We start from the raw sequence: 19,609 nt of genomic DNA, 5'->3' as shown, positions 1-19,609 counted from the left end.
CAAGGTTTTGGGTTGCTCAGTGTATATTCTTGGAGCAGTTTCTCACCGTAGAGATGTTCAATGTATCAAAACCTCACCACCTCTGAGGATGCCTGCCACAGATGCAGGCGAAACGTCAGGAGAGAATGCTTCTAGAACATGGCCATACGACAAGGTTTTAGGTGTTGTCAAGGGCTTTCATGGCCAGAATCACTGCATTGTTGTAGTTTTTTTGGGCTGTATGGCCATGTTCTAGAAGCATTCTCTCCTGACGTTTCGCCTGCATCTATGGCAGGCATCCTCAGAGGTTGTGAGGTTCTCATACAGGGTGAGGCAGCATAACTACCTTTTTTCAAAACTTAATAAAACACATTGTATGAATCAGAAATTTTTATTTATTTTATAACGTAGGCGCATACCTAAAGTTTTGTTTTACGTAGTTTTGAAGATCAAATTAGGTAAGTGACGTCCCCCATTCTCCATACACTGGCGTTTGTCATGACTCTTGCCAGCATAGCAGGCATTATGTTGGCAATTTCTTCCTGGATGTTGGTCTTCAAATCTTGTAGGGTCCTTGGACAGTTCACGTAAACACAGACTTTTAAAAAAAAACCCATAGAAAAAGTCACAAGGGGCCGGCCAGTCCAAATCCGCTCGAAAAGTAGGCCTCAACATCAAAAACATGCACCTCACTGTTCCAACGCATGATGGAGACTGAACTGTGTCAGGACAAAACTTTATACTCCCGCCTCTCGAACAAAACCACTAGCGCTCCGCTACGTCTTCAACCAACTGAAAGGCGGTCATTTTCAAAAAGGAAGTTATGCTGCCTCACCCTGTAGAAGTATGACTTGCTGCAATTAAATACGCAATGGGACCTTGGAGTGTATCTACAACAGTGGTTCCCAACCTTTATTTGACCAGGGACCACATGACCAGGGACCACTCTCCAACATTAGTACCAAAAAGGTTATGAATCAGTTTTTGATCAACTTTGAATTTGGTTTGGTTATTTGGGGTGCTGATACAGAAAACTGCATTGGATAGGCCACATCAGCTCTAGTTTCTGATACCTAATGTATTCCATTCAGTAGGTGCCATCTGCTCACCCACAGAAAACCATATTTAATAATCTAAAGTTGATGTGGTCTATCCATTGGGGAGAGACTGGTCAGTGACAGGGAAGGAGTGGCAGGCAGCATCAAAGAAGTGGAAATAAAATAAATAAAGAGGAAGGAGGTTTGTAGACCAGATTTTCATCCTTTCGGCCCACTGGTGGTCTATGGCCCACAGTTTAAGAACCACTGATCTACACTATAGCGTTAATGTAATGTAATACCACCCTGGTGGCGCAGCGACTTAACCACTGAGCTGTTGAACTTGCTGATGGAAAGGTTGGCAGTTTGAATCCAAGTGTGAGTAGATCAATAGGTACCACTTCTGCATGAAGGTAACGGCACTCTATGCAGTCATGCTGACCACATGACCTTGGAGGTGTCTACAGACAATGCTGGCTCTTCAGCTTAGAAATGGAGATGAGCACTATCCCCCAAAGTCAGACCAACTAGACTTAATGTCAGGGGAAACCTTTACCCTTACTTTAATACCACTTTAACTGCAGTGGTTCAATGCTATGGAATGATGGGGTTTATAGTATGGTGACACCAGCACCCTTTGGCAGAGAAGATTAAAGACTTGGTAAAACTCCAGCTCATATGATTCTAAAACCTTGAGCTATGCCAGTTCACATGGAGTCAAGCTGCATTAATTCTGCAATGTATAGGCTCCTTCCACACAGCTGAATTAAATCAAATATTTTCTGCTTTGAACTGGAATATATAGCCGTGTGGACTCAGATAACCCAGTTGAAAGCAGATCTCGTGGGATTTTCTGCTTGATATTCTGGAATATAGGACTGGGTGGAAGGGCCCTTGGTCTCTAAGGTACTACAAGAACTCTTTACACACTTTGAATACCAAAATCAAGTAAGACATGATTTCAGTGGATTTTCCTCATGTGAAGAGCAGCCATGTGAGGGGGAAAGTTTCACCTGCTGCTTCTCATAATGTGTGCACACTGCAGGATTGGAACTAATAAAAATTGGCTTTGTTTTTGTCCCAGGCCTTTCCACACAGCCCTATATACCAGAATATCAAGGGAGGAAATCCCAACTGTGTCTGGACTCATATAACCCAGTTCAAAGCAGATATTGTGGGATTTTCTCCCTTGATAATCTGGGATGTAGGGCAGTGTGGAAGGGCACCCAGTGACAATACTTCCCTGCATTCTTCCAATTTTTAAAGCTTTTTCCTCTCTATAATCAGTTATCCTTCTGTCCACTTATTTTATTCAAACCTTGTATACTACACAAATTTGATGCTTACTATTATCCTGTACTGGCAGTCCCCAAGTTACAAACAAGGTAGGTTCTGTAGGTTTATTTTAAATTGAATTTGTATGTAAGTTAGAACAGGTACATTTTAAGTGTAACCCCAGCCACACACACACATATATTTATGTATGTATATATGTATATATACATATATATAGAGAGAGAAACAGCTATATATATAGAGAGAGAGAGCGCATATATATGCACTTTAGGGTGGAGCCCCTGGTGGCACAGTGGGTTAAACCGCTAAGCTGCTGAACTTGCTGATCGGAAGGATGGAGGTTTGAATCCAGGGAGTGGGGTGAACTCCCGCTATTAGTCCCAACTTCTGCCAACTTAGCAGTTTAAAATCATGCCAATGTGAGTAGATCAATAGGTACTGTTTCTTCGGGAAGGTAATGGCGCACCATGTAGTCATGCTGACAACATGACCTTGGAGGCATCGGCTCTTTGGCTTAGGAATGGAGGTGAGCAGCACCCCCCCCCCCCAAAGCTGGACCTGACTAGACTTAATGTCAAGGGGAAACCTTTACCTTTACTTATATATGCTTTGCATAGCATAGGAAAGGGTTAGCACCCCTGTGGAGTTCATTTTGCTGTCTGTGTCCCTGTTCAGAAGATTTCCCCTCACTTTCTGTCCCTGTAATAATTGGATTTTGAAAAAATGGCTTGTTGTAGAAACAAGGATTGGCGAGAAAGCTTCAGTAGATACCCCTTTTCCCCAGGAGTTAATTTCCCTTCCAAGGGGTAGATTTCTCTCATTTCTTGTTGCCTCAGCCCTGTTCTTAACCATAAGTCTTTTGTAAGTTGGATGTTTGTAACTCTGGGACTAGCTTTATAAGCCTAGTTATTTTAGTCTAAAAAAAACAACAACCCAATAACTTGGGCCAAATTATCCACAGGTCAGTGTGAGTATTGTACCTTAACTTATAAAAAAAGGAATAATCCCTTTCCCTAAGTGATGAAAGACAAGGCCTCAGTCTATCCCAAGAGAACCTAATAGAAACACCACTCCCCTCCATTCTCTCCACCATAGCACTGCTTCTGGCTTTTTAAAATACGTGAGTGGGGAAATGATGATGGTGACCAGGCCTGTATCCTGAAGCAGGATTAGTGCCTTCTTCTCTCTGCAGAATGAGCTTTTACTTATCCACAGGTCATATGTGATGCAGCAGTTAAGGATTTTGGCCTGCATCAATAGGAGTATAGTGTCTAGATCCAGAGAAGTCATGCTACCATTCCATTCTGCCTTGGTCAGACCACACCTGGAATACTGTGTCCAATTCTGGGCACTGCAATTGAAGGGAGATGTTGACAACTGGAATGTGACTAAAATGTGACTTCAGAGGGTGACTAAAAGGATCAAAGGTCTGGAGAACAAGTCCTATGAGGAGCAGCTTAAAGAGCTGGACATGTTTAGCCTGCAGAAGAGAAGGCTGAGAGGAGACATGATGTCCATGTATAAATATGTGAGGAGAAGTCATAGGGAGGAGGGAGCAAGCTTGTTTTCTCCTGTCCTGGAGATTAGGATGTGGAACAATGTTCAGGCAATTCCACCTGAACATTAGGAAGAACTTTCTAACTGTGAGAACTGTTCAACAATTGAACTCTCTGCCCTGGAGTGTGATTGAGGCTCTTTCTTTGGAGGCTTTTAAACAGAGGCTGGATGGCCATCTGTCAGGGGTGCTTTGAATGTGATTTTCCTGCTTCTTGACAGGGGGTTGGACTGGATGGCCCATGAAGTCTCTTCTAACTCTGTGATAGTATGATATCAAAATTCATAATATTGGCCCCAAAAACTGCCCTCAACTCATATTTCAGGTTGATTTATACATAAGTATATATGGAAATATGTTCAAATTCACCTGTCCCATTTTTCTTAATTAAACGTGAACCCATCTCTAGATTTTTCAAGGCACTAGAGGTGGAAAGGCTTTGGCTCTTCAGGTGTTATATAAATAAAAATGAATGTTTGTGGGATTAACATAACTCAAAACCACTGGATGAATTGACACTAAATTTGGACACAATACACCTATCAGGCCAACAAGTGACCATCACTCATAAAAACACTGAAAAACACAGCAGAAAAGACTTGAAAAGCCAAAAAAACAAAAAAAAAACATTACAACGCATACACAAAACCACACACATATATATACATACACAACACATATACACAGACTGGGCCACAGCAACACATGGCAGGGGACGGCTAGTAGTACTATAACACCCGAAGAGCCAAAGCCTCTCCACCCCTAGTGCCTTGATAAAACTAGTGATGGGATCACACCCAATATCCCTTACATTCTGGGGCTGATGAGTATTGTTGGCCAAAAGATCTGGGCAGTTCAATGTTTCCTAGACTTAAAATTGAATATTGCCCAGAGTTATTCCTCATAACCCCTTGATGTCCTCCTCATAATCCCACAAGCCCATTTCTCATTTCAATGCCTACTCTGAGGTAGTCTTTACCTCAGAGTAGGCCTTCTTTGTAATATGTGCTTCTAAAGGAGTAGCAGAGAGAGGCAGTGCTAAATTTTGCAGTTTTCTTCTAGTTCTTTTCCAGTTCCAGTCTTCCAGTTCTCTCACTAAGAAGGAAAATTGGGCATATACATAAAACTGGGGTTGCCAAGTCAAAAGAAAAAAAAAGGACAATTGCAATGTAGCTATTAGAGCTATGACAGCATTACCCCTCAAATAAGAATAGTACTCTCAATAAAGATTTCCAAATTTCCAGCAGTGTACAGAGTAAGAAGTTGAATTTCATCAAACACCTAGATCTATTATTTTTGCCGTGGTTGCATTCTTTTAATAACTTTGCCTGCCTTTTTTCTTTGGATGCCTGAACTGTATTTCTAAATGCTCAACCGAAGTTTTAAGTTACTGCAATGCTGGAACTTTGGAACCAAAGGAATATCTTATGAGGCAGTAGAATACTTATTTGGGATGTCCTCATTACCAATGCTGAGCAACATCTGTAAAGTTTTGTATTCTCAACAGCTGTTTGCAAAATTGAATTTCAGTAGGTGTTGCCTTTTTGACAAGCAACACCAATGGAAAGCCCCTCTTCAACACAGGCATTAAAGATACAGGGCCCCAATCGTGCATTTCACTTGATAGTGAACTGTGTTTCACTTGACAGATACATGTAGCCCATTTGCACATCTTTTATGCCAAAGAGACCACAGAAAATTCTTAACTTGAGTGTGTAGCAAAGCCTTCTACTCCAAGAATCCCTTTGATAACTGGTGGTTGGTGGATAAATCCATGTACCCAGAAGAATTCCCTGTCCCACAGCACACTAAAATAAATGATGCGGAATAAGGCAATCTGATGGTTTCCTGCTTTTTCTGGAAATGTGGGTGTGTCTCTTTGTCACTGCTTAGTATGCCTTTCCTTTCCCTTTCCCCCTAGTAAGATGGTCTTGTAAAAAAAACCTGTTAATATTCATTGATTAGTTTGTTGATTTAGGAAACAGATCATAAATTCTTTTCTGGTTGTCAATCTGTGCGAATCTGTGATGGGTTTACTTTTCTAGCCAAGGAACCTGAATGTGAATCTACTGCTGTTGCTTCTAAAATGTGTCATTTGAGAGAGGACAATCAGAGGATGAAGGGTCTGGAATAGTCTAGTGGAAGAATGCAAAGTATATCAGTGAAAAGAAATTGCATCTGGTTTTCAAATTGCTTTTTTATCGTGTCAGAAGCAAATTGAGAATATACTGCAAGTCACTTCTGGTGTGAGAGGACATTGCTCAGGGGAAGCCCAGATGTGTTACCATCCTGTAGGAGGCTTCTCTCATGTCCCCCACATTGGAAGCTGGGGCTGACAGATGGGAGCTCACCCTGTCCCACGGATTCAAACTGCCGAGCTTCAGATCAGCAGTTCAGCCAGCACATGGGTTTAACCCAATGCACCACCGCAGCTCCAGACTCCAAATTGCTGAGACCATGGGGGATAATAATATAATGGAACATGCTATGATCTGACAATTTAACAAGAAAATCCAGGTCCTAAAAACTGTTCCATCAGGTCAGTTAAGCCTTTGTCATCTTCAAGTGCCTTTTTCATCAAGGCTGAAAGGTTCATATAGGAAGTTTCCCTTCATAAGGAAATATAACAAAGATGCTTAGTTTCCACACCCATTTCCCCTAGTGACACATATATCATCTTTATGGATTGAACTGTACTTTTTCTCCATGGAATCATTCACAGAAAAATGTTCTTCCAGGAATGTAAATACTCAGCAAAGTGCTGAAGGATGTTTTCATTAAGCTGCTCTCCATCTGATGCTTTGAATTTAAAAATACAATACAAATTGGTTGCTAAGCAATGTTTATGCAAATGAGCAAAGCGATTCTCAAATGTGCCTGTAGTAAGTATCTAATGCTATTTTTATAAAATCATTAAAAAAATAAAACAAGGGTCCTTAATCCAGATGAGGACCAATACTGGATTAAGCAAGTGTACTCTAATCAGATGGGTTATATAGCAGAGGCTTTTATCTAGAAAACATGGACAAAATACAAAAGTATGTGTGCTTCTTAGTTGTGTTTGTAAAAAAAATGCATAATCTATATTACTAACATTGCTATTGAAAATTACAGAATTTATTTACATTGCTTTTCAGGAAGGGATATTGAAATATTATCTGATGCTGAAATATTAGATTACTTACCAGTATATGCTTATTGCTTGCCTTAAGGCATGTTTGCAGAATGCGAATGATGTATCTTTTACTACTGTACTTCAACTAATCAAGGGGTTTGTCATTTTGATTTGTTTGGTTACTTTACTGTTATGAACACAATTTTTATATTGTTATAACTGACAGTGAGTCCTGCAGCAGAATGTTGCAATATCAGATGTTTCTCCACGTTGGTCATGCATTCCTCCAAAATAATTCTACTCTGGGACCTTCCTGACAGGCCCTGTATCCCAGGATCTGATCCCAAGTTTTCTGCTTTAACCTGGATTATATGAGTACCCGGTCCCCTGGTGGTGCAGCAGGTTAGACTGCTGAGCTGCTTAACTTGCTGATCAAAAGATTGAAAGTTTGAATCTGGGGAGCAGGGTGAGCTCCTGCTGTTAGCCCCAGCTTCTGCCAACCTAGCAGATGAAAAACATGCAAATGTGAGTAGATTAGTGGGTACCTCTTATATAGAGAGACCTGTTTTATATATATATATATATATATAGAGAGAGAGAGAGAGAGAGAGAGAGAGATATTATATATATGCTTTAGGGTGGAGCCTCTGGTGGCACAGCGGATTAAACTTCCTGTTCAAAAGATTGAAATTTGAATCCGGGGAGCAGGGTGAGCTCCTGCTGTTAGCCCCAGGTTCTGCAAATGTGAGTAGATTAATAGGTACCTCTTAGGCAGGAAGGTAATGGTGCTCCATCATAGTCATAGCCTTAGTGGCCAAATGACTTTGGAGGTGTTTACAGACAATGTTGACTCTTCTGCTTAGAAATGGAGATGACCACTAACCCCCAGAGTCAGACACAACTTGACTTAATGTCAGCCTTTATTATATGAGTACCCACTGCCAAATAATCTGGAATAAGCAGAAAAGCTGGGATCAGATCCTGGGATATAGGGCCTGACTGGAAGGGCCCTACGTTCCTTGTATCTCAAGCTTTTTCTTTCCCCACATCCAAAAATCAATCCAGAAGGAACCAGTAGTCATGTACATACTCTGCACTCAAATTTGGGGATTTTATAGTAAAGTAAACTTTTTTCTCTTCTGCCAAAGTTTGGTTTTCCAAACCTCATACCTTAGGGAGGTGGGATCAGCTGTTTTGGGCTACTTAAATGACAATGATAATCTTTCAACACTGAAAATAGAGGAAGAGCTGCAGGAAGAAAATGCCAGACTACCAGTAGCACTAGGAGCTGTTCGCTCCAGGGTGGTGCTGAATGGGAATGCCATCAAACCAAAGCAAAGAATAGATCTCCTACAGTGAAGAACAGTTTTAAGAAACTCCATGTATTTGCTGGAGATGCATTGAGGCCTGGTTGTAAAAGCATACAACTGAGCAGTAATGCATTTTGAAAGAGAAAATTGTGCTCTCTTTGTGTGTCTGCCTGTGTTCAATTCATCAGTACAGTTGGAACGAAAACAATTCCATAGACACTGGAAGCATCTTCTATTTCACTTCTCACTTAATGCATTTATGATTACAACCTGTGTTGCTCAACTGCGGCTTGCATTGCTGTTTTGCCTGCCAGCTGTGCTTTCTAGGCTTCTTTGATCTGGTCATTGTTTTGTCCTAAAATAGCAGGTGGGACTGGCTGCATCAAAGTATCACTATTGCCTGTTTTTCTGTTTGATGGACTCTTGTGATTAGGCTCATATGCAGATAAGCCCCACCATTCTTAGCAAAATAAATGGCTGGCAGCCAAAAGTTTTGTTTACCTCTTTGAGCTGTATGTTATAATTATACTATTACTGCTGTTGTCTGTGTTGGCAAACCATTGAAAGGGTCTGCGTGTTCTCAAGCAGTTTGTGAATAGTAAGGATTTTCTCTGTTCCCCCAAAGCAATTAAATTGGCTGTCCTTCACATCAGATTAAAATAATAACGTCCTCTGTTTTGTAATGCATTGTTTCATTAGATTTTGAACAGATATTTGTTTTATTACATTGAGTTGTATGTGCTGATGGTACAGTAGATTTGCATTGGCATTCTGGTGACAAGCGAGCCTATAATTCATGTCATTTCACAGGACTCTTACACTGGCCTTCTTGAAATATGGAGCAAGTTGATTTTTCCAAGTAAAATGAGGTCATCTTTGTTAAATCATATTGATTTCAACTTATTGTTAGGTTATGTGTGTTCAGAAATTAAGCAACTTCTTTTGTTACAATTTCCACCAACAGTATACAGTTGCATGCATATTTTTAATTACATTATTCATTATTTACTATTGGGGGTGGGAATCATAGAGCCTTCCAGATGTTCTTAGGCTACATTTTCTAGCATTTCAAACATTTGCTTTTCTCATTGGGGCTTGTGAGATTTGCATTTTAACAGCATCTGGAGAGGTGTATGATTCCCACCTCTGGTTTATATGGCAACCATGTTTAGAGATCTGGACAAAAACTAAGATAGTTCAGTTCTGCTGGGGTTTCTGTGGCCTATAAATGTAGCTTTAGTCATATTATGTCTGCATATGGATGTCATAGGGGATATGAAAATAGTCTGTAATTTTGAAAGTTATGGTATGGCTAGTTGTAGAGATGCAAAACATAACTCCAACTCCAATAGCTCTGCCATTTACTCACTGATAAGGTTACTTAGGAAGGCAATGTTTTTTATTATCTGAGAAGTGGTACCATCATCTTTCGTCACAAGATATAACAGTTCTTTCCATATTAACACCATTATCCATTGAAAAGAGTGTTGTTTACCATCAGCCAACTGAGGTCAGGTGATATCACATGTGGAATTCTTTTATAGGGCATGGCTACTGCAGCTGGAGCAAGCAAACTAAAATAAACTCAGAATTTCAGCCACTGTGAATATTATTTGCCAGCCAATTGACTTTGGCAAGATAAAGAAGTTCAAGCAAGCTATGTGTAACGATAATTCTGGGAATTTTCCAAAATTAGTAGAATAATTTGTTCAGTGTCCTTTTGAGGTCAGGGTTATTCTGTGTGTGTTTTGGGTTTGGTTTAGTTTTTATTTTGTTTTTGCTGTTTATTTATATCAGAAATGGTGATTAAATGTGTTATGAAATGTATGATGTTGGGAACTCTTGTTTTCTTAAGTGTCATAAAATGAAACTAGATAGTTATTACTTAAATGGAAAAGTGCTAAGAATGATCTGATATTACTCAACAATATGCAAAACAAGCATCCAGGTATGCAGGGTTGTGATGAATACATTAATCAATGTTTCTAGAATGGATCGCACTTGCTAAATTATTGATATGGTTTTTGCTTAAATAGCATTATGACAGTAGATTGTATTTTTGGAAGTTCCATTTCCATGACAAATCAAGAGGAGAGTTAGATTTTTTTTAATTGAGTGAAAATGTAAGCAAAATTTCATTATCGAGTTTGTATTATTTATTTATTCATTTCAAAGTTTTATATACCGAGCTTCTCACCTCATAAGAGGGACTCAGCCTGGTTTCCAACCATAAAAACACATACAATCGGTAAAATATCAAAATACACATTACAATAAAACATTAAAAAAGCACATATATTTAAAACTACAGTGGTCAATCGTCATACTAAAATCGAATATACACCGTCTTCCATCCAGATCATTGTCTCATTCTTTGAAAGCCTGTCTCCATAACCATGACTTCACCTGTTTCCTGAATGTCAGGATTGTTGGGGCGGTTCTAACCTCTGGCGGGAGAGAGTTCCAGAGTCGCGGAGCCACTACCAAGAAGGCCCTGTCCCTCGTCCCCAACAGCCACGCTTGTGAGGCCGGCGGGACCGAGAGCAGGGCCCCTCCAGATGATCTTAGTAATCTTGATGGTTCGTTGTGTCTACAATTAAGTTTTTTTAAAAAACAGATTTTTGTAATTTCTAGAGATAAATAGATTATAAATATTTGTAAACTCTCTTTTGAAATAACTAAATAACCAAAGGTCTGTCATTGTTTTTCTCCAATTCACAGTGATCCTCAAATAAGATATATTAGAGAAGACTTATTTCTCCTTGCGAGAAGGAGAGAGGAAAAAGCCTGGAGGCTCATTTAATTCTGCAAGCATAGTTAAAACAATGACAGTCATGATAACTTAAGTAACACTCCAGTGACATCCTAAGATTTGCACAGGGCCAGGCTGAAGCTGAATGATGAGGGCAAGAATACCTTTAGACCTCTGAATATATCAATTTTGCTTATTGATTCGGAGGACTTGAAATTTGACTTTTCCCTGTCATAGTGCAGTGTGAAAAAGCTCAGACAGAAAGGAGAAGTTCAGTTTAGTTCATTTTCTACCAGACAGCAACAAATTCACATAATCGAGACCCAAATATAATCCTAAATACATGATTCAACGGGTTGTCTGAATGTTTGCAAGCTGTAATGTACTTCCTGCATCAAAAAAGTGTTATTGATAAATGTACATGTACAACATATATATGAAAAGTATATTTTAAAAATAGATATGGCCATGTTTTCTTCAGTGAGAGAGAGAAAATACACTACAAAGCAGAAGTGCATAAATGTATGCATGAGCATAACTTGCAAATTGTCACACAAGATTATAATCCTCACACTCTCACAGCCAGAGGGAATGTTCTTAAACATGGAAATATGAAGTTGGTTCACTTGTATCAACTGCTCATGGGCTCCTCAAACCATCTTACTTTTGTCTTGAAATGGTTGGAACAACTCTTCCAAAAAGAAAGTAGGGAGCAAAAGAGACTTTCTGTACTCTCTTTGTTGAGTAGACTCTCTATTAAATAGAGGTAAACACAAAATGAGACTCTAGTTCATAGTGAAACTGTGGGCTAACGCAAAGTTGAACAGTTTATTTTTGGGAGAGGTTGAGATCCGAAATCCTGATCACGGCTTCACATACATCTTGGCAGTAGTATACATTGGTTTCACCTTTCCCCCTTCATGGTAAGCTTGTAATATGTATGGCTGCTCACTATATTCTTCTATTAAATCATACCTTCATTATGGTTCAAAGCACACTGAATTTAAATCACCCTATTTAAATATCAACCTATTATAACTTGACAGGTACTCGATGCCCTCCCCACTTTGCAGAACCCACAATGTAATGAAGAACATCTTTACTGAGTTGTGTGTTGATCTGCCATATCTCTATGATTAGGTACAATTGGCTTGATAGATCATGTGTAGTGCAGCCAGATATTATATTTCGTTGTTTGTGTGGTTTTGAAAATCATGTTTTTTTAGCTGAACGAACTTTAGAGCTGGATATCTATAAAAGGTACTTGGATACAAGGTCTATCAAACTGATTAGGATATATCTGTGAATGCAAATATATGATTGGGATGTGTGTCTTTTAGGACTGGTTCTTCTCCTGTGGCCACTCCCATCATTACCATTTAATAATATGGAGCATGATCAACCATATTTTTCTCATATCCATGCAGGTTCTTAGAACCAATACCCTGTGAATTCAAAGGGGACACTGTATCACAGGTCATTTCCCATTGTAGTGGAGAATAAAACATCCATATTCATTTAGACATGCTTTATTATCCAAGAAAAGCCAAGAAGAGCAAATTCACATGGACTTAAGAGTGTAGTCCAGAGATGGGCAGAGTGTATTGTCTTGGCATGTGGCAAAACAATTTTTCTGGCTTTTACTTTCTGGCCAGGAAAAGGCACAAATAGTCTCTAAGCCACATTTCATCTTTTACATAGATGAACTAATTTACCCCACCACTAAGGATCTAATCTTGTCAAAGCTTTGATCCCCAAATACCACCAGAGCATAAATCAACAGTCCAAGGTCAAGCCAAAAGTCAAGCTGAGAGACAAAGAGTAACAGAATAACACAAAAGAGAATCTAAATGTCCATTCCAGATTTGTGAGCCAATTACCAGAGTATCCAGAGTACCAGGCTGAATCCTAGTCTCTAAGCTGAGGTCCAGGATTCATGAAACATGAGATATCAAGAGTCCAGTGTCTTGGCTTCTACAACTGACATTGCAGTCAGCATCCAGGTACCAGTCTGCAGTGCCTTAAGACCTACATTCACAGGTGTTACCTGTTGCTGGCTCTCTTCTCAACTCATCTCAAAGACCTGCACAGCTTGGACCTTTCTTTTCACAAAAGCTGGAATCTTTCTCAGAAAAAAACTTGCTTGCACTTGTTTAACAGGTTGATAAATAGTAGCTCCTTCCATGGACATTTCTTCAGAGCTTAGCTGAGGGAGATGCTAGGCACTGCTGGACTCCAGCTCAATCACTGAGCCTTCCACCACTATTATTATTATTATCATCATCATCATCATTAGATTATTATTATGTTTATTTATATTCTGATTTTTCTCTCCATACGAAGACTCAAAGTGGTTCACAATTAAAAAGCATTACAGTACAACTTAAAATATACAAATATACAAATATTAAAACAGTATTAAGCATCATTAATATTAAAACAATTCAGGTTAAAACCATAAAAGCATATAAAAACACAGCACCTCCTGACTAGATCTTAAACACTTCCATCTTTAAAAAGCCTGTCTGAATAAAAAGGTTTTAGCCTTCCACCAGAAGGATAGCAGAGAGGGGACAATTCTTGCTTCCATGAGGAGGGAGTTCCAGAGTCAAGGGGCAGCCACCAAAAAGTTCTGCTCTCTCCTTCCCATCAACCAAGCTTGCAGTAGAGGTGGAACTGAGAGAATGGCCTCTCCTGAAGATCTCAGGGCTCTGGCACGCTCATACAAGCAGATGTGGTCAGCTAAATAGCCTGGACCGGAACCATCCAGGGCTTTAAAGGTCATAGTCGGCACTTGGAATTGTGTCCAGAATTGTATAGTCCAACAACTATGTTGGGCCAAGGAACCTGGAAACAGACTGGCAGCCAGTGGAGCTGCTGCAACAGGAGGGTTGTCTGCTCCCTGCAGCCAGCCCCAATTAGCAAACTGGCTATAGCTCTTTGGACCAGCTGACATTTCTAAGCACTCTTCAGAAGCAGCATCACATAAAGTGTGTTACAGTAGTCTAGATGGGATATAACTTGACAGTTTCATCTGTCAAGCAGGAAATCAGGTACCTCTTATGCGGGGAGGCAAATTTAACTAATTTATGAGGCTATTAAAAATCTCCAGCATGCATGCAAAAAATGAAAAAGTACTTCATCAGTGTCACAAATGGTCGGTGAAGGGACAGCTCCCCTAGTGGCCAGAATACCCACAAGAAAATCTGGAACGTTAAATTGCCTCTTTGTCTGTCTGTATATGTTGTGTGTCTATGCCATTGAATGTTTCCCATGTATATGTACATTTTAATCCACCCTGAGTCCCCTGAGGGGTGAGAAGGATTGAATATAAATACTGTAAGTTTGAGCCACATCCAAGTTTGATCCACATCCAAATCTGTAAATAAAATAAACAAATAATAAGGCATGAACCACCATGGTCAGACCTGGCTTCTCAAGGAATGGGCACAGCTGGCGTACAAGTTTTAATTGTGTGAAGGCCCTCCTGGTCACCGCTGATACCTTGGCCTCCAGTCCAGAAGGGCTCCAAAACTGCAAACCTGTGTCTTCAGGGGGAGTGTGACCCCATCCAGCACAGGCTGGGTCCCTATTCCCTGGTCTGCCTTCCAACCAACCAGGAGTACCTCTGTCTTGTCTGGATTAAGTTTCAATTTATTTGCCCTCATCCAGTCCATTACTGATGACAGGCACTGGTTTAGGATCAGGATAGCTTCCTTGGCTTTAGGTGGAAAGGAATCGTAGAGTTGCGTGTCATCTGTACCACCTTCTGCATACAGCCCTACAGGAGGGATTATAGTCACTGTAAAACAGTGGCTCCCATCCCAGCAAGACAACCCAGAAGGATACCATGGTCAAAGGTATTGAAAGCTGCTGAGAGATCCAGGAGAACTAACAGGGATACACTCCCCTGTCCAGCTCTCTGCGGAGGTCATCCACCAAGGCAACCAAAGCAGGGAAAGGTACCCACCCTGGATCCCAATGTACTGGAAATAATTTCTCTTAATGTTGGGCACATCCATGTTGTGGGTCGAAGGGCAGATATCTTCATATTCCATAGCCAGATCTGAAACCAGATTGAAATGGATCTAGATATCCATATCATCCAGAAATCCCTGGAGTTGGGAGGGCATCCCATGCTCTAAGACCTTATTCAGAAGGGAGGTTGGACACTCATCCTCAGCCATGCTTTCCAAGCTGTTCATGACAATTCTTGACTAAGAGGGTTCTAGATTGGGGTGGGATTTGAGACTTGAAGGAGACTGTAATGTGATACAATATCAGAGTATAGATCAAAATACAGTAAATATCACACCAGATAATTGACTAATTGCTACAAAGATTGTCTCATTAAAGCAGGGCAATAAACGTTCATCTGAGGTGGTGCACTTTTATGCTATAATGCTTTTACAAAATATGCATAACTAATTTTTTTCTCCAGAAAACGCATCTGAGTTGTAAGAAAAATGCTTCTCTCTGATCTTAGTAACATTATTTTAGATTTCTCATGAGCATTTAAATATCTGTGAAATCAATTTTGTTACCGTAGTTTAAAAGAGTTTTTCCTTCACCCATGAACCATATTTCACAAGAAACATTGTGTTCTGAAAATATAGCGAACATAACTTTTTCTCATTAGCTGCTTTTTGAAATCAGATAGATTTCCTCAGGAGGTGAAAACTGGTCCCATTCAATGAATACAACCATTTCTTTGATTTAACCAGTGTATCAGTTGCTAGAATATAAGTAATGAAGATGGCAAAACTCTCCATAATTATGATCTAATATTTTATTTTTGCCATTTGAAACATTAGGATAATACATTTTTGAATTAAATAATAGAATAATCTCATTTTTACTGCTTCATCAGAATTTTAATGATCAGAAAATTTAATGAGAAAAGCCATTTGAAATATAAATTAACTCGAGTTTGAACACAGTTGCTTCTACCACACATGTACAAATTTCATTTGGATTAATGAACGTACAAAGTTGCAGAATTAAACTGCTACTCACTGATATCCAATTCTCTTTAATAGTCTGCTAAACAGACATATATTACTAGCCATCACCTCCCACACGTTGCTGTGGCCCAGTCTGGTGATCTGGAAAATAAAGTAATGAGAAAGTGTTTGTTTCTAATATATGTAAAAAAAATTATGCTTGTGGGTAAACAGTATTTCTTGCTGTTTCTTTGTCAGTGTTGATGTGGAGATTGTCTGATTTGCCTACTCTGGAACATGCAACATATAATTGTCCTTCTTTATGGATCCCTTTCAAATCTATGATACTATATCTGTGTGTGTGTGTGAATCATATATCTATGGCTAGATGGCTCTTTGTCAGGAGGGCTTTGATTATGTTTTCTTGCCCTGGTGAAGGGAGTTAGACTGGATGGCCCTAAGTATTTTTTGTTGGTCATGGGGATTCTGTATGGGAAGCTTGGCCCAATTCTGTTGTTGGTGGGGTTCAAAGTGCTCTTTGATTGTAGGTGAACTGTAAATCCCAGTAACTACAACTCTCAAATGTCAAGGTCTATTTCCCCTAAACTCCATCTGTGTTCATATTGGGGCATATAGAAAATTCATGCCAAGTTTGATCCAGATCCATTATTATTTGAGTCCACAGTGCTCTCTGGATGTAGGTGAACTACAACTCCCAAACTCAAGGTCAATGCCCACCAAACCCTTCTAGTGTTTTTTGTTGGTTATGGGAGTCCTGTGTGCCACGTTTGATTCAATTCCATCATTGGTGGAGATCAGAATGCCCTTTGATTGTAGGTAAACTATAAATTCCAGCAACTACAACTCCCAAATGACAAAAACATTTTTGAGTGATGGTCTCTCCTTGGGTTAGTAGGTGCCTTGTGGCCAAATTTAGTGACAATTTGTCCAGTGGTTTTTGAGTTATGTTAATCCCACATGAACATTACATTTTTTATTTATATAGATAGACCTGCATATGATACAGTAAACACTATGTACTGCTGATATCCATAATTCATAATGTAGTGGAATGGACAGATGTGCACTTAATCAAATCTGTACATCACCCCTCCTCTGGTTATCTATGATAAATAAAAATCATGTGTAGCTAGCCAGTCTGGGACATTTGCAAGTGTTGATTCTTTTAGTCCATGGGACCACATGGAATATGTGGGTCAATGGGTTAGTTAACTTTTGTGGCCTTATGTGCATGTTGTGGTCAATAAGTTCCAAACACTATTAAACGTCTAATGGTGTACAAAAGTGACCCATGACATCAAAGCAGCTTGCTTTCTTATTTTATAACAATAAATGTGACAGAGTACAAATGCATCCTAGCAGGGCTTAAAATAAACACAATGTTTGTCTTAATAGAGTCTGGGAAATATTGATTCACTCAGAAATAAATTGTATTCCTCATCTACAGCTCAATCCATTGAGGTGCTCGGTGTCTTTCAATTCACAGCCTGGGATTCTTGGCATCGCCTCTTCCCCAACTCCAGGCCCCAGGGCCTTTCTGAAAAACATTTCCAGTAAATTGGGGAGGGGGGTTAAAATGGGAATGGCATCCAGTATTTAAATGTGGTTCATTCTGTTAATTAAAAATCCATGTCCAATATTGCAGCTCTCTTTCTGCATGGACTCGTTGTCTTGGCTCCAATTGCCTTTAATTATAATTCAGGAGGAGAGAATCTCATTTATACTGCTGCTTAAATACAGAACTGCTTGCCCCAATTCTTCTAGGAAATGTGCAGGGATAGAAGTTGGCCTAATTGGCAGGGATTTGCACACACCTATCAGTACTATAGTAGTCCAGTCCATAGGTGATGACCAAATGCCCAGGAAGAAGAAAGAAAGAAAGAAAGAAAGAAAGAAAGAAAGAAAGAAAGAAAGAAAGAAAGAAAGAAAGAAAGAAAGAAAGAAAGGAAGGCTCAATGCATGTTTTTTTCTGCCTCGGTCCTTCCATACCAATTAGAATCTGCTATGGGTTTTAATATAGCCTTTAAAGGAACTATCCATGGTGATGAACCTTGTCCCCAGAATATATTTACAAAGCTATAGTAAATTCACTACCATACTCACATGGGAGCCACCAATACAATTGATTGATGTTCCTTCAGTATATAAAGCAAATGAGCAATTTTAGAAGCTTCTCGTGATGAGGCATGTGCAATCCCATTTATGTCTAGCCACCTTCAAGTCCAATGGAGCTGCAGTCTGATGCCAACATCCTAGTAAGAAAGCTTCACTGGATTCAGTGAGATGTACTTTAGGATAAATATCTGAAGGACTGCACTCTTAGTTGCCTTGGCTGGATCATTGCCAGTAAGTTTGGGAAATGAAATAAAGGAATAAGAAAAGCCACTATATATAAAACACTATAAGCCAGGGGTTGGGTGGAACGCATGCCAAGATCTTGTGTTGTAGCCATAAAGTCAGAAAAATAGGATGGTGAAAGAGTAGGCCATACATGTTTCAGAAATGGTGGTCCTGATAAAGCCACAGTTCATGAATTAGTTGCTCATAATAAATGTAAGACTCATTGCTTCCAGAGTAGTAGTCGTAGCAGTGGTAGAAGTAATAATAATAATAATAATAATAATAATAATAATAATAATAATAATTTATATCCTGCCACCATCCCCCCGAAAGGACTTAGGACAGCTTACAAGGCACTCCAGGGTGCACATATAACATACAACAGGTAAAAACTGTACAAAAATATAAAACAAGTCACATAAAATTATAATAACAGCACGATCACCAACTTTAGTTGCACTGAAGCCATTATTATTTATGTAGTGTTCTTAATACACATCGTGCCTGAGAAAGGCATTTATTAAGGGAACTTTGGTTTTTATGGCAATATCCTGTGTTTTTGCACTCAGTGTCATTAGGAAGCATTTCAAGAAAAATATCCCTTCTGTAGTGGGTTCTTATGACCTAAAGTTCATTATGATATATAGAAAGATATTGATCTAGATCTAGTTATACTAGCCATCCCCTGCCACACGTTAATGTGGCCCAGTCTGTGTATATGTGTTTTTGTGTGTATATATGTGTGTATATGTGTATATATGTGGTTTTGCACATGCATTGTATTGTATTTTTTATTATTTTTTGCTTTTTAAAGTCATATTCCTTGATTCGTGTTTGGGCGCTGTGTTTGGTGGTCCCTATTTAGACTTGTCCACAGCTGCATGGTATACGGTAGACTCCTGCAGAAGTGAGAGGATCCCTCTTGTTCTTTGCTGAATGTAGCATTTGTTGGATTTTCTTGGTGGGTCTGTAGATAGTTTGTATGTTGTGTTTCCTCATCAGCTTCCCTATGCGGTCATTGGTTCCCTTGATGTATGGCAGAAAGGGGGGAATGGAGTTAGGATCACCATCATTCCTCCTCTTTTCCCATTTTACTGTTGAGATGATCTCAGACATGCTGTTCTCCCCCATCCTTTTTGTTGGACATTCCCCATTCTTAATAGGAAGAAGAAATGGTCAGCTGAAGACAGAATCCTTGCCCAGAACTGACATGCAGTCTCTGAGAGATTGCCTCTAAGTATTAAATGCCATACTTCATAGT

General features: G+C 39.5%; 1 protein-coding gene across 3 annotated transcripts in view; it reads left to right on the top strand.

Moving 5' to 3' along the window:
• PHACTR1 (phosphatase and actin regulator 1) overlaps positions 1–19,609 on the top strand; it is a 320,720-nt gene that overhangs the window by 18,690 nt on the left and 282,421 nt on the right. The gene's annotated exons all lie outside the window — the stretch shown is intronic.

Source organism: Anolis sagrei, chromosome 4 (genome assembly GCF_037176765.1).
Source record: "Anolis sagrei isolate rAnoSag1 chromosome 4, rAnoSag1.mat, whole genome shotgun sequence".
Taxonomy (NCBI): Eukaryota; Metazoa; Chordata; class Lepidosauria; order Squamata; family Dactyloidae; genus Anolis; species Anolis sagrei.
The sequence above is the reverse complement of the archived record's forward strand: the minus strand, read 5'-3'. Positions and strand labels throughout refer to the sequence as shown.